The following is a 17,085-nucleotide window of genomic DNA, read 5'->3' on the forward strand; positions in this document are numbered from 1 at the left end:
GATGAAGCTCTGTATTACCCACAGCACACTCAAAGGGACACGGGAGAAAGATGGCCAGGTAATGGGCCTCTGCGGGGTCAACCTGCCCATGTCGGTGCATACTTATCCTGGCTTCCTGCCTCATGCCTGTGAGTTCCCTAGAACACTTTGAATTTCTAGTTTTGTCTCCTACTGTAGGACACACACCCCATGTTTTCAAAATAACCTGGAGTTCAAAAGAAATGATAACACTGCACAATCCCAGCACCGAATCCACAGTTCTGAAGACTGTTTTCTGCAAATATAGTCAGTGCTGAATTAAGGTGCTTGAATTAAGCATCAAGAGGCAAGAACTCAATAAAGAGCGAATTAGCCCAAATGTAAAAGGGCTTCCCACGTGGCGCTAGTGGTAAAGAACCTGCGTGCCAATGCAGGTTCGACATAAGACACACCGGTTCGATCCCTGGGTTAGGAAGATCCCCTGGAGAAGGGAATGGCAATTCACTCCAGTATTCTTGCCTGGAGAATCCCATGGACAGAGGAGCCTGGCAGGCTATAGTTCATAGGGTTGCACAGAGTCGGACACGACTGAAGCAACTTAGCACAAAGCACCAAATGTAAAAAATGGCAGAGAAGGTCAGAAACCCAGTCTCCGAACTCTGAGTCCCCTGGCCTTCCCACCATGTATTGTGAAATGGCAGAAAAGGTGATAAATAAACAAACTGACAAACACATTTTTTTAAAAAATCTAGGATGGCTGAAGTTTGTTGCTGAAGAGTTGAAACTTCCTCTAGGTCCCTTCACAAGTAAACTCTGTGATTTCCTGTCAGCTTCCCCCTCCCATCCTGCTCTCATTTTCCTTAATGAAAATGGAATCAGAGTAAACTCTGTTTTGATTCCAGATTTAACACGGGAGTGGGGAGGGGGGAATAGATGCATGCATGTGCGTTCAGTCATGTCTGACTCTTTGCGACTTCATGGACTGTAGCCTGCCAGGCCCTCTGTCCACTAGCACCAAATTCTCTCACATGTACAATGTCCAGACCACATTAGAGACATGCCAAGTCCTTCTTTCAAGGGTTTTCCTTTTTTTTTTTTTTTCTGTACACATAGGAATTTTCATTCCGGTACTAAGGGCTTAGCAACAACCGTCACCCGCAGCATCCTTGGACTGCGGCTTTGAGCGCACCAGAGCTGCCCAAAGCCCAGGCAGCACAACTGGAAAGCGGCAGAGTTTTGTTACCTTGTCGCCCTCTGCTGGACGGATCTGCCGCTGCTCACACAGGCGCCTGGAAAAACCCACGGGAAGGTTTCCTGTTTAGGGTAGGTGGGTTGTCACTAAGCTACCAGGAAACAACTCGGTGTTTTAAGAAATAAAATAGTCTTTTCTGCGGGGCTTCCCTGGTAGTTCAGATAGTAAAGAATCTGCCTAACAATGCAGGAGACCAGGGTTCAATCCCTGGTTCGGGAACATCCCCCAGAGAAGGGAATGGCAACCCACTCCAGTATTCTTGCCTGGAAAATCCCATAGAAGAGTCTGGAGGGCTACAGTCCATGGGGTCACAAAGAGTTGGAAACAACTTAGCAACTAACACTTCTGCTATAGCATCTTGGGAATTCACTTTTTCCTATCTAGTTGTACTGGTTTGCTTGCTTGCTAGATAAGTAGCTTCGGTTATGTCTGACTCTTTGTGACCCCAAGTACTGTAGCCTCCCAGGCTCCTCTGTCCATGGGATTCTCCAGGCAAGAATACTGGAATGACAGAATTCCTCAAGGGTTCACTCTAATTATCTCCACTTAAAAAAAAAAAAATGTAGCTATGCTCCAAAATTGCCTCTTTCACTTTGGAGCATAGCTACATTTTTTTTTTTATATATAACGTACAATCTCTGACATGCTAGTGATCTATGAGGCCCCACTCGGGCACCAACAACCTAGCAATGGGGGTGGGGGGTGGGAACCAAAACAGAGGTGTTTTCAAAGTATTCTCACGGCATTAAGAAGTGGAATAACACGAGTGTTTTAAGGCCATGGGACATACTGCAAATCCTCCGACACGTACTACCTGCATGACACTGGCCAAGTTAACCTCTCCGAGCTTCCGTGGCCTCCTCTGTAATATGAAGTTATAACAATATTTGTCTTCCATGGTACTGTGAGGAGTTAATGCATATAAATAACTTAACGCTAGTGCTTGGCACACAGAAAGCACTATGTAAGTGCTGGATAGTGTCACATGCATGGCGCAACATCAGAGTTCTAAGTTCAATGCTCATAGTAGGATAGACAGGAGTAGAAGTTTTCCAGATCTTTAAGGGTTTTTTTTTTTTTTAACCTTTACTCAAGGAGGATGAGTGCCATAGCTCTTAAATTGAAAATAGACACATCCCCAAGGGAAAAAAAAAGAACTCTCCGTGAAACTTTACCCAGATAAGTGTCTTCTTTGGCATCTCTGCAAGCAAGAAAGTGATGGCTACAGCTGACAATACTCTTTAGATGATAATTCTTGAGAAAAGGGGATAGCTTCTCGGGAATTGCTGATCTTCTCTTTGTGGGACTTTGTGGAAGTGTTAGTGGCTCAGTTGTGTCCAACTCTTTGCAACCCTATGGACTGGAGCCTGCCAGGCTCCTCTGTCCATGGAGTTCTCCAAGCAAGAATACAGGAGTGGGTTGTCATTCTCTTCTCCAGGGGATCTTCCCAACCCAGGGATCAAATCCAGGTCTCCTGCATTGCAGGCAGATTCTTTACCATCTGAGCGACCAGGAAAGCTTTGAAAAGGGAAGTTAAGAATTGAAGTGACTTTTATGTATTAAGGTTTTAAGTACACATTAAGGAATAGACTATCCATCCATTCACTGATTCGACAAATATTTATCAGGTGTCTACTATGTGCCTCTAAACCCTGGGCTAAGTAGAGAGGATATAGATGTAAATAAGACAAGCACAGACCCCAAAGTACAGACGTTACAGACTGATGGGAAATACAGAGAGTAAACAAATGATTGAATGTGAGTGGTCTAAAAGGAGAAAGACTGGGAGCCTGACACAGGATACAAAACCTCATACGGACATCTACTTTCTAATTTTACACGAGATTCCTTTGCATGGAGAGATCTCTATGCAGAACAATATCATAGTATTCTGAAAAAATGATAGAAGAGCTACAAATCATCATTATTGGGGAGGGGGGCAGACTTTATATTTAGGAAAGCCAACCATGTCCATATTTGCCCACAAAAATAGCATGGGATTTGCAACCCTAATTCAAGAATACACCAGAGCAAAACACTGCCTCCTTGTGCTCCAGGTTTCATCTATCTGAATTAGAGTTGCATTTTCTGTGTCTGATAAAACCGCATGCCACCGCATTGTGGAATATTCTTGAAATGTTCTCAGAATTAAAGTGGGCTGGAAGGCTTGTGCACGTGCTAACATTGCACAAGTCAAACACTCTTCCACAGAGTAACTGGAGATATTGCAGATCTGCCAGGAGATGTTGTCCTTTGCTAAGAAGTGGAGCATCTTTAGGTATAAGATACAAATGTATATACTATATAGAGTGAATCCCCTTCTTATCAAAACGTCCAAATAACTGCAGAGATATAAGAGGGAAATTAATTGCCTATGGTTCATCATGCCAAGATAAATCATAGCTGCTTGAAACAAGTTAAATTATTGTTAGAATCTACTGTATATTAGATTGTGTTTTTCTTTACTTAATGGATTTCCATGGAAGGAATCAACGTGCAGTTAATATCCTTGTGTCACAGAAAAAGCCCATGATGATGACCTATTTTCACCAGTGTGTGTGAAACCCCTATTTTTAGTAACCCAGCTTCTGCTCTTGCTGATTTTTCTCACTCCCTTAATTTTCTACCTCAGTAGCTAATCATTTTCAAGTCAAAGCTATAAACATACAGTCAAGCTGAGATGAGATACATATGAGAAGATATTGTTCAAGCATCTAAATCATTGGGTTCAATGATCCAGATGATTCCCTAATACTCTGAATAGATAGATAGATATGTATATGTATATACAAAATCTCTACCAAACAGCTAAATGAAATAAAATGCTTGGTCTGATAATTGGTGTGCTCTGTGGAAACAACAGGGAGAAAACTGACTCAAAGACAATGTGTTTCAGAGACTTATTCTTACAGAAAAATTTTGCAGAACTGGGAAACCTGATAATTAGGCAAAACTATTAACCTGCTAATCCTGACAGCTAACCTGGGATATATGGGTTACTTGACAGCTTTAATTTAATGAGGAGAAAAATATAAGTTCATGTTAGGTTAGTACACCACCTATTTTGGTTAATGCTTTGTTACATTTCCCCAGGTTTTAATTAGAACCAAAAGAAGATATTTATTTTTATATAAAACTTATTATATAGTACACATATATATTATACACACATGCATATATATATCTGTAGGTATACATGCATAAACACACATATACACTTATCCCACAGAAAGCAAATTACTCATGTACCAACTAGACCCATGGAAAATGGCTCAAGAACATAATAAAATAAGCAAACTCCATTTAAACAAGAAACAAACTCCTTTTCCTCACCTTTAAAAGTCACAATCTGCAAGATCTTAGAGTCTAAAATCTCACAATTAAGGTGTGCTGACTGCTAGGGTAACTTGACATTTGCAGTAAAATATTAAACCTCTTTGAAAGTGTATTAATGTTTTGATTGCATTGAATAGTCTCTAATGATTCACGGCAGCGAGGTAGTTGGCTGATGTGTGCCCTTCCCTGGAACTGAAACCTACCTACGTTTCTTCATCCACATGCATAAATTACATTTGGTGATGTTGTAGTAGAGATTAGTGGAGCTACAGTTTGGTAAAACTAATCCTTAAGCAAAGATAAAGAGCCATTCCATTCACTTGGGAAAGATCCACAATGAAAGTAGCCATTCATGGGGCTGGAGCAGACATCAGCCAGCTCCTTCTCAGAGTGGCTGCAGGTACCCACTCTGAAGGTGGAGTGTAAGTGAGACCTGGGATCTCCCATTTGACAAACGCTTTTTCATGTGAAATACATGAACTCCATTTCCCCCTAGACTGAGTTGTTTCAGATCATTGTCTCTTCCGTAGTACAGGAAGGGAAGCTAATCTATAAAACAATGAGGCTTCACTCTGGATGCCAAAATCTGCAATTATACTGGACAGAGGGGCTTCATGAATAATTCCTGGGGTATGATCTGACATTAATCTGGATAGTTAATACAGAGCTGGGGCAGTGCCAGCATCGAGCCGACTGATTTCCTTACAACGGGGCGCTTTCAAGGTGAGGGCACAACTTTTTCTCTAAGTTAGAATCTCTCTCCCAGCTGAACACTAAGCTATCACTGTTAGTCTTGCGTTTCCCCCTAAGCTGGACATCTAGGTACTGGCAGCAGGGTACCACCTTAGAAAGCAGGCACTTCAATGAGGCAAGACAGTTCCGAGATTTTAGCTGTTGCTCACAGGTTAGTTTGTAAGAAAATCACCTAATGTACCGTAGCTGTACGTTGGTCACTGTTTCTGGCCAGAGACACCAGTGAGTTCTCAGAACCAGTCTCAGACTCAAGGAAAATAATCCCAGAAATACTCCTTTTTATTCATGAGGCAGTTTTGATACTTCCTCTTGAAGTAACCCAGGATAAGGAGAAATAAGTGATCTTTCCTGAGTTAAATTTTTTTGCTGATTCAAACACATATTTAATAACATATATATTGGCTCAGACAGTAAAGAATCTGCCTACAGTACAGGAGACCCAAGTTCAATCTCTGGGCTGGGAAGATCCCCTGGAGAAGGGAATAGCTACCCATTCCAATATTCTTGCCTGGAAAATTCCATGGACAGAGAAGCCTGGCAGGCTACAGTCCATGAGGTCACAAACAGTTGGACACAACTGAGAAACTAATGCTTTCACACTTTTCACTACTATCCCATGTTCAACATTGTGGTAAATATTGTCAGAAATTCTTAAGAGTAGGAAAAAAATGACCACCAACCAATCAATGGACAACATGGCAAGTTCTCTATCCTGGGGATCTTCCTATCAAATTAGAGAAATAGGAGTAGAAACAGGTAATAATGTTTAGAGAAAGAGAAGTGGGTGGGAGAGCTGAAGAAGGTATCCTGCAGACTTTTCCACTTTTCAGGTTTTTTTTTAGGGTTAATGGCACTTGGCCAATTTGAAGGATCGAATTTAAGGATTTTAATACAGCTAAAATTAAAAACTATTAAAACCACATACAGTCCCAAATCTTAAGAAAATACCTTCAAGAGTGAAATATGTATAAATCTGACTTTTTAAACAAATGTTGGGAGGATAGTTGCTTCACAATGTTATGTTAGTTTCTGCTGTGCAGTGAAGTGAATCAGCCATACAAATGGTGCAGATAATGACCAGTCAGAGGCCAGAGGCCACCACATCCATCAGCAACCATCACAACCAGGACAGCGCAGACCAGTCTAGTATCAGCCTAGCTTGGGATGGTTGTTCCTCTTGTTCTTCTGTTTGCTCCCCTTGTCCACAGTCTGTCTCCCTCCTTTGTAATGAAAACGTACCTGCAACACCAAAGGTTGGGCCTGAACATGACTGTTTCTCTGCTGCTGCTGCTGCTGCTAAATCACTTCAGTTGTGTCTGACTCTGTGCGACCCCATAGATGGCAGCCCACCAGGCTCCTCCGTCTCTGGGATTCTCCAGTATTTATTCAGTGGCTGAATGTTTAAGTTGTTGCTGTTTGGAATGTTCAAGTAACTATACATAAAAATCCAAGGTTAGCCTGACTAAAGCAGAATACTCATCTGAGGGAGTTGCAGATAAAATCAGATAGATGGGATGGGCAAAATGATGGAGGTTTTTAATGATCAAGATTAGAAATTTGGACAATTTTCTGTGAATAGTGGAGAACCACTGAAAATTCACCAACAAGGGTACAACCACTACACCATTCTCAAAATCAGCATTTCCAAGGTCAATGTTACTTTCCACGACGTCAGTGCCAGGCATCAGCACTTCGTGTTTTACATGCATTACATCATTCAACTGTCATAACAACTCTATGAAATGAATCCTATTATTATCTCCTTTTTACAAATGGACACACTAAAGCTTAAACATCTCCAGTGACCTGTTGAAGGTCTCATAATTACTCACACTACACTATATGCCTACACACCACATACACACACACACACAGATTAAAATGGTTTTCCTAACAAAATTATGTAACACATTAACAGGGAAAATTACTCATAATCTCAGCATGATACCATTCTTATAATTTCATCTTACTTTGGGGGTGGGAAGGGCTGCTATCATCATTTTATATAATTGTTACTACAGCTGTTATAGAGCTTCATGCTATTTTTTATTTAGAGTTATCCTATAAAACTTTTCTCTGTTGTTGCATAATATTTATTATTGTAATTTGTAATTACTGTTGTTTAGTTCCCTTTTTCCTCTTAGGCTGTTGTGGGTATTTTGTTATTCTAAATAACGCCTCAGTAAACATGTTTCTCCACGTATCATGTTTTGCTTTCTAATTATTTCTTTTGAATTAATTCCAAAGGGTGATTATACTGTGTTAAAGAGTATGACTATTTTGTAGGTCCTGAATTGTATTGCCAAATGCTTTTCCAAGTAGGTTGTTCTAACTTCCACTAATGCCAACAATTATTATTTGCCAGTTTTACTAAAAATCTTATAATTATCTGCTATTAGATGGTTTAATTTTTACTTAATAAAGCTAAATGGTACTTTTCTTTTGCATTTTTGTTACTAGCTAATTTAAACATTTAAAAAACAAATTATATGTATCTCTTCATACTTAAATTGTCAGAGGAAGGCTTTGGGCCATATCCTTATTGGAATCTTAACTTATTACTCTTACAAAGATGGGTGGGATCTTTAAATAGTATAAATAATTGTACTACAATTTGTCATTTTTAATATGAATGTATTATATAATAGGCTGATTTATTTGTAGTTTCTATATTTTCACTGGAGAGGCATTTTGAAATTTCTTCACTATTATTTTGTATTCTTCAGTTGCTTCAATCTTTAGAAAGTTCTCACCCTTCCAAATATCTGAGATCCTATTTTATTTTGGGTCAATTTTCATTGATTTGATTTTTCAGTTTAATCTTTTTCCCTTATGAAGATTATTTTTGCTCTATATTAAGGAGGGAATAAAGCAATTTTTCTCACTCTCAATATATATGAAATACTTCTTCATTTCCTTCTTCCTTGTGATACTTTATTACACACTACATTTTTCTATTTAATTTATGGGATTCTATTCTATTCCACTGAGCCATTTTATTTGTCAGATTTCTACTCTCCTTTTTTACTACTGTTGTTTTATAATGTGGCTTTATGTTTGATAGGACCGGCTTTTTCTTAAACAACATTTTTGGGAGTCACACTTGTAAACTTTATTTTTTGATAATATTTTTAGTTTATTTTTTCCAAATAAAATTGTAAACTCTTTGTTTTTTTTCTGACATAACCTGGAATTTCAAGTGAGATTGCTTTAGACTATATGTATCTTTAAAAGGGAGGGGGGCTGGGAAATGCAGTTTTCACATTCCTAAGTCACTTCAGTAGTGTTCAACTCATTGTGACCATATGAACTGTAGTCCGCCAGGCTCCTCTGTCCACGGGATTCTCCAGGCAAGAATACTAGAGTGGGTTGCCGTTTCCTTCTCCAGGAGATCTTCTGGACGCCAGTGATAGAACCCACATCTCTTATGTCTCCTGCACTGGCATGCAGGTTCTTTACCACTAAGGCCACCTGGGAAGACATATGCAATTTTAGGACAAATTAAAACTATTGTATGTCTCATCTATTATAACCTTTCTAGATCATTTAACTTTTTGTATTTCCCAATAAAGATTTCTTTATGTAAGTCATTCATACCTCTTATTATACTATTTCTTAAAATTTCATTTGCCTTTTCTTTTTTTTTTTTCTGGCTGTTCCATGCAGCATGGGGGATCTTAGTTCCCTGACCAGCGATCAAGCCTGTGTCCCCTGCCGTGGAAGTACCGGGGAATTTCTGTATTATATATTCAGCTTATATGACATATGTTTATCTTCTAAATTAATCTAATTTTAGTCTTTTCATTCTGATTTTTATGACTTCCAGGGATAAGCCAGTGTTCTGCTTTCTTTTTTTTTTTTTTCGGTTGCTTTCTTTTCCTTCTTCTTTTCTCTCTCCTTAGCCCCTTCCTTCCTTGTTTCTCTTTCTTCCCATATCAGACTGTGCCTGTTTAATAACTCTGCATCTTCTGTTATCTCTTTGAATATAAATTGCAGCCATTCTCATAAATATTTTGGTTCTTTTGATGAACATCCATTTCAGATGTAGTCTTCTTTCAGGTTTCAAATGTTTTCAAAGCTACTTTTAAACCTGTTTACTAATGTGTTCTTAAATTTCACCCACTAAACTTCACCAACTCAATGGACATGAGTTTGAGTGAACTCCAGGAGTTGGTGATGGACAGGGAGGCCTGGAGTGCTGTGATTCATGGGGTCGCAAAGAGTCGGACACGACTGAGCGACTGAACTGAACTGAACCTTTGCTGAAATTTCTGAAAATGGCCTATATTTCAGATAATGTTAGAGATTCAGTGATGGAACTTAAAAGAGCACATTCCTGTTATCTTATTCTACCATCTTTCCAAACGTGACCGTGTAAAGGAGAAATGTTTAAAGGGCTGGCTAGGAGTCAAAGTGGGCTTCCCTGGTGGCTCAGGTGGTAAAGAATCTGCCTGCAGTGAGGAAGACCTAGGTTCGGTCCCTGGGTCGGGAAGATCCCCTAGAGAAGGGAATGGCAACCCCCTCCAGTTCTGTTGCCTGGAGAATGCTAAGGACAGAGGAGCCTGGTGGGCTACAGTCCATGTGGTTGCAAAAAGCTGAACACTGCTGAGTGACTAATACTTTCACTTTCTTTCAGGAGTTAAAGTATAGGATGGATAAGGAGGAGTGACAGGCGGCCACAGAACAGTTAGGTAGCTTTTCAATGAACTGTGTCTGTAGCCATATGACCTAGATTAGATTAACAGTGGAATAGACCAGAAAAAAAAAAGTTGGCCATGAGATACATTCTAACTGACTTCATTCAAATCAGATGTGCTGCAGCACGCACTGAATACACGGATCATCCTGTCATGCAACCCACTTGATACTGAGCAAATTCAAAATGCTGACTCACAGCTATCACTTCTCTTGGGCAGGAATGACAATCAAGAATTGGTTTTGAGTACAAGTAAGGAGAACACATTTCGCCCAAAGAACCTCTCTTATCCTTTTCATCAGCTCTCTCTGTGTAAGTACCCCGTCACCCAGGCAACACAATGCAATATGACAATCTACTTAGGGCTTGAGCTGCAGGAGAGTGAGGCAACCAGGGTTGCAAGTCCACCATTGACCCCTCTTTCCTACTTGATTGTTAAAAGTAAACTATAATAATAGAGTTAATTCTTCCTTTCCCGTTGCCCCAACATCACTGACATCATTATTGGAGGAGGTGGGTCTCTTGACATGTGTTTTGGAAAGATCTTGCAAAGAGGAGTTAAAGGCCTGCCTGCTCTGAAAAGTGACGAAAATGTAAATTTCAGCCATCTCACTAGCAAAGCAGACGTATTTCACCAAGACCAGATTAATTTAGCAGCTACATTTCCATTCCTGCATGCTCTTAAGTAAAAACAGACCCACAAAGCAGTCAAAAAGGCAGAAGGGATTCTCCAAATACATAAAGCGTGCAGAGGCCTTGGCCAACAACAACAAAAAAAATCCCAAACAGGGACCCTAAAAGGTGTGTGATGACACATTGCAGCAGAGAAGAAGGCTTTCCATGTTGCCATTATTTATACAAGCATGGTGCAGGAATGCTTAACTGCAGTGCGTCAGGTCTGTTTGGGGGTAACTAGAAGGAAAAGGTCCCAAGATGTTCTACTTCAGATGGAATTGGGAATTATGTTTATACCACTTTTGCCTGACTCTACCAATTTGACAAGTGACCATAAATTCCAACGCTGTGACCTCTAATTGTTGCTCAGCAACTGACTTGTGCTTCAGCCCTATAAAAGCCACATAATCCTCTCACTCCCTCTATTTTTTAAAAGCTCTGCTTTTAAAATCACATCAATGTCTTATCCTGTAAATATTTTTGAGCATCTTTATTGGGCCAGAGAAGCTGAGAGACGCAAATATGAAGGACTGGGTGCCTGTCTTCGGGGAATTCACAGACTAGATGCCAGACTGACACCATGAATCCACAAGGCAGGTGATAGGCCAGTGGGAGTTGCAGAAAACAGAGTCAATAAGGAAGAGTGGATCTGGACAGAGGACATGAAGATGAGCAGCCACATGAGGCAGTGGCGTTCGTGTCCCTGGGAAATGCAGGGGCCTTCCTTCTCCGGTCCTGTGATCCATTGCCCATTTGTCTACTAACATTGATCGCACTGCATTATAATCATTAATCTAACTGCATTGTAATCATCTAACTAACTGCATTATAATCATTGGCTTTTGAGCCATCTCTGCAACTCATTGTGGGCTTTTCAAAGTTGAGCACCATGTCTTATTCATTTTTCCCCACAGCGTCTAGCATATAGTATATGCTCCATCACAGTTTGCAATAAATAAATGAACAATTTTTCATCATCGTAGTGGGAGTAAATCTGCCATGTCCATTATCGTAGGAGAGATTGGTTTCCCTCTCCCACACTAGTGGGAGCTACGAGGACAATGCCCTCCAGAGAAGGTCTTGAGAGACGTATGTGTGTATTGTGTGTGTGTAAGGGGAGCTTCTGGTCCATCTATCCTCAGAGAAGAGTCAAAGGTTGAAAGTTAGAAGCTATCAATAAGGCATCAGGACTGGAGGGACAGCCATACATATACATGCACCCATTCTCCCCCAGTTCCCTGTCACTGAGAAGAGTTCTGTGTGCTACACAGTAGATCCTTGCTGGTTATCCATTTTAAACAGAGCAGTGTATACACGTACATCCCAAACTCCCTAACTCTATTCTGCTTTTCTTAAGGAAACAAATGGCTTCCTAAACCCTGGCCACCTCAGCAGACTTTTGGTTATATCTTATAAAAGACTTGCGAGTTTCTCTGTGCTGTGCTTAGTCACTTAGTCATGTCCAACTCTTTGTGACCCCATGGACTGTAGCCTGCCAGGCTTCTTTGTCCAAGGGATTCTCCAAGGGATATTCCCAACCCAGGGATGGAATCCAGATCTCCCACATTGCTGGCAAATTCTTTACCATCTGAGCCACTAGTGGCAGATAATTAGGGAAAAGAAAGTGGAAGCTTTGGGGTGGTCAAAAAACAGTTGAGAGGAGCCCATAACCCAGCCAGCCTTCTGGAAGGAACAGCCTCAGGAAGCACAGACAAGAATCCAGTCTCTGAAATCCGACATGCCTTGATTCAAATGCCGGCGCTACCCCTCACTACACAAATGTCCTTGAGCAAGGCATCTAACCTTTCTGAACACACTTTTTTCATTTGAAGGATGAGAGTAATAATGGTGACCTCAGAATGGGAGGGAGGTAAAGATCAGAGATAATATACATTAGGCACTTGGTATGGTCTGTGGCAATAGATACAAAATTCAGAGTTGTTATTATTATTTGGAGATGCCAGCTAATAAAACATGAGACTTCTTTTTCTATTTGGATAAAATATGCCTTCTGTTAGGTACACATATTCAAAAATTAAGTTCTGGAATGTATACATTTTACCTCTACAATGTATTTGCAATTCAACAGAACCATTATAGAGCAATTAAAAGCAGTTTTGGGTTGTCTGGATTAATCATAATCTTTTATATACACTGTTCAGTTGCTCAGTTGTGTCTGACTCATGACAACCCTATGGACTGCAGAACACCAGGCTTCCCTGTCCTTCACTGTCTCCCAGAAATTGCTCAAACTCATGTCCATTGAGTCGGTGATGCCATCCAACCATCTCATCCTCTGTCATCCCCTTCTCCTCCTGCACTCAATCTTTCTCATCATTAGGGTCTTTTTCAATGAGTCTGCTCTTCGCATCAGGTGGCCAAACTATGGGAGCTTCAGCTTCAGCATCGTCCTTCCAATGTATATTCAGGGTTGATTTCCTTTAGGATTGACTGGTTTGATCTCCTTGCTATCCAATAGTCATGTCTTTAGCCATATCAAAAAGTACTAGATAAAGACTCTTCTGCAGACATACAGATCCGGGTCACTACTCTGAAATTTCTAAGTTGTTATTTCTTTCTCAAAAATAAAGGGAAAGGATTTTTTGATTTGAGAAATGTTTAGTTCTTACGTGAGGTAAGTGTGATCTTGAAAACCCTTCATTCTTAAACACATTTTATATTCCCTTTCCCATTGGAAGAAAACTGTAGTACTTGAGATAATCAAATGGTTTCAAAGGCCAAACAACAGGACATTTGGACTCACTGCGATGATCATTTATGAGATATTCCTTGAAGACTCAGCATTTTCTGCATCTGACAACTGAAGCTCAAGGAACCCTTCATGAGGATGAAAGAGAATCATATATGTTATTGTAATATTTGGATATTAAAAATCTAAATATAGGCTAGGGAAATTAGGGTAAACTATTACACACACACAGATGTTTAAAATTTACCAGTAATGAATTCACATGCCAGAACTTGAGAAAATGAAAGGAGAAACAGCATTAGAATTCTTCTTTATTTGTAAAACCATCTTCTACACAAGCCAATTTAATACATATGATGCAAATAGCAATGACTCGTCCAAGGAAATATTGAAATCCATTAGGATTGCACGTGTGTAATCTGATTCAACAAGTCAGTATATTTTTCTCAAAAACATAATATCGTTCCTGCATTGTGTGAGATGAAGGTTAGATTACATTTCTTGCCTGTGCAATAATTCCCACATCATAAATTCTGATGAAATTATATCAATACATAAAGCAAAGGGATGCCTGACCTACCATCGTTTTCTAGTTCTCAGAGAGAGAGGCTGACATACAAGGCAAATCCCCAGCTGCTTGGAGCTATGCTATTACCGCCTGCCTTTGCCTGGGAACTGTTATTAACTATCTTGACCAGGAGCGGCTGCTAGAGTTTGTGGTTTCTGCTCTGAATATTAAACTTGGGCATACAAGAGTCCTTATTGTGGGGAGCACTTGGAAATGGTAATACAAAATTGCTTTATATTTGCGGGATTTGATTGCTTTAGATGATACAGCCCTGGCTGGTGGGCCTCTCTTGCTGCTTGTATTTCCAGATTATAAATCATTCTTTTGACAGGGTATCTGCCACAACCGGGTGTCAGTTTCCGTGGTATCATTTTTTATATTACAACTGGCAACTGCTCTTCTGGGCTGTTCATATAAGTGACACATTTTGCATAATTTATGAGAATGGAGTCAAAATCAAAGCTAACAAAAGCCTCCCCAACTTTTCTTGTACACGTCAAGGCGTCTCTGGCTTTGAGTTCTAAAAGGACTGGGTCGTGAATTGAGGATGTTAGATTTTTGTAGGGTAGTTGAGAGGCAATGTACTTACCAATTACCGAAATTCAGTATCAGGAAAGTCCATGTGAAGCAAAACTTCATCCACAATTAGCCAACTGGTTGCTGATAGTCAACCCTCAAAAGCAAAATAATATTGCCTTAAAATGTATGCAAAGAGACAAAAGCACTGAATGTCATCTCATACAGAAAGGCTAGCTAGAAGGGAGTGGCTCGTTTTCCTCTCCTGAAAATAAGGACCTCGAATGAAATAATCTGCAGACTTCCCTCTGCTTCTGATGTTTTGCTGAAGCTACAAAATTCACTGAAGGAATTAAGTACAATGAACTCAGATGACGGCAACGATTCTATGCCGCTTCCTTACTGCAAACAAGTAAGATTCAGATCCAGGATTTAAGAATCTGAAGGACACATTCATTCCTGGGACACTTATACCAGCTCTATAGAAGAGCCCCTTCCTAAAGTTGTATGTTTTAACTCCCACAACACAGCTGACTTCTGGTTGTGCCTGAGATGCCTTGGTTTTTCTCTATGTGAATTTAGGGGAATATTAATTTGGAGGATTGATTCTCAACAAGCATAACGAGATCCAAGTCATAGTGTGAGTTGCCTTCCAAATTAGGCTGTTACGAACTTATGAATGATGGGATCAATAATTTAAAAGACTCTTTTGAAAGAACCTCAGCCCAGAAATAAAAAGCTCTCAATCACTGCTGCACCCTGCCAATACCCCCTCCCAGGCCCGGCTTACTCGGTCTCCTTGGTTGCTCTTATTAGATCAAGGCTTCTTTGACATCCCATTAGTCATAATACAAAGCAGGAACTGTGAGTGGCCCAAGGCTCAATGTTAGCTGGGAGTGGTTTCCAAATTAACCAAGTTCAGCATTTCCTGAGCAATTAGTTGTCCTTCCCCACCCACCCATCTCCACCATCCAAAAGAGGATTTGTATGTATTTTCAAATGTAGCTGAAATATCATTGTACTGTAACTAGAGAAATCTGGTATAAAACATCTATAGGAAACTCAAAGAGACTGTCCCAGAGCCAAGCCAGTCTATTGAAGTAGCTTCCATCCTCATGGGCTGTGTTCCTCGCTGTGGTCTGTGCTCTTCGGAGCAACTTGGTAAGTCATGCCTTTCCAAAATATGGAAGATAGAGGTTGACTGTGCAGGAGGATTTTTTTTAAATGCATAATTATTGAATGCTGAAATGGATTCCTTTGAGAATTTCACTTAATCATTGGATTTCAGAACTGAGGACACTTACAGACAATTACCATTTTTCACATGAGAATCTGAGGCCCATCAGAGAGCAATGTCTTGCCCAAGGTCATAGAGGCAGCAGCAGAACTAGATGGAACCGAAGGATTCGTATACCCAACAGTGGCTTTCAAAATTTCTTGACTATAAACCATTGGATGCAATATTTTTTCCATTGTAACCCAGTCAGTTATACCCAAGCAAGTGAAACAAAATTTTGAAAAATGATCCCTACCCTTCCTATGTGTGATATGCTCTGATCCATTCTGTTTCACTTACTTTTAAAAAATACTGGTAATGAACTACTTTTAGTTATAACCTGTCATTTTAAATCACTGTTCTAGAATACATTTGCTCCAAAATGACTTATGGGATTTCCTTTAATAAAGACTTTCTACAAATAAGCTCCTAGTCTACTTTCCTGTCCCAGAGACAGGATTGAATGAGATTCTTCATCCAAGCCTAGAATTCTGCTGACCTGCTCCATTTAATAGAAACAAAATTATCTCTTGCTATAAGTTATCCATTTTTCCTGAATGTTAGCGACTAGAAAAGCTTGAAAGATTGGAAAAAGAGAAACCCAATTAATACAAGATCCAGAAGAGATCAGAAGGAGCAACTCTGATCAGCAACAACCGAAATGAAAGTTGTTCAAATGAGAGGAGGGCGCTGCTCTGCAGAGATGCTTTTTCAGGCTCTTGGCCAAATGTGAGGTTTCTCTGCCTGAAATAAATGACTTTTGTTAATAACTGTTCCATAAAACTCAGGGCAGAGTTTTGACTCATTTAGGTGACTGTAGTAAACACCTAAATTCATTTATCCAGTATCATTAGTTGAGGGAAAGGTGGTTTTTGCTAAGAAATGAAGCCAGGATGCTAACCTATCAAAGAAAGAGGAGGAGAAATCTCTGGCTTTTAGATATTTGCTTGCAGGTTTTCCAGTGATGTCCTCAGGTGATCAGTGCCTCCAATCTTCTCTGGAGCAAAGTGCATGAAATCATTTAACACGTGGCGAGGAGTTTTTACTCCTCGCCACATTGAGGAGCAGAGCCAAGGAATCTGAGAGGCGGTAGAAAATGTCAGGTCCCCTGGATGCCAGGAACAGGAAACATGGAAGCAGTTCTCAGAATACAGATATTTAATGTGGGCCAACGCCTGGCCCGTGATGATATGCACGCTCTCCATGTGAAGCGGCTGTCTGCCAGGAGTGTGACCACAGCAAGGAAGAACTGCCTTTGTCCACTTCTTCCACAGGACAAGGCCTGGACCTGCATCCCATCAGTTCACAAAATGCTTGGTTCCAG

General features: G+C 40.3%; 1 long non-coding RNA gene across 1 annotated transcript; it reads right to left on the minus strand.

The window, feature by feature from the left end:
- Positions 1–8,571: 8,571 nt before the first annotated feature.
- On the minus strand, positions 8,572–14,683 carry LOC129637042 (uncharacterized). Its single transcript, XR_008707315.1, has 3 exons — positions 14,559–14,683; positions 13,456–13,529; positions 8,572–8,791 (listed from the first exon to the last, which is right to left on the minus strand). It is a non-coding gene; the product is annotated as an uncharacterized LOC129637042 (long non-coding RNA).
- Positions 14,684–17,085: the final 2,402 nt, after the last annotated feature.

Source organism: Bubalus kerabau, chromosome 22 (assembly GCF_029407905.1).
Source record: "Bubalus kerabau isolate K-KA32 ecotype Philippines breed swamp buffalo chromosome 22, PCC_UOA_SB_1v2, whole genome shotgun sequence".
NCBI classification, from domain to species: domain Eukaryota; kingdom Metazoa; phylum Chordata; class Mammalia; order Artiodactyla; family Bovidae; genus Bubalus; species Bubalus kerabau.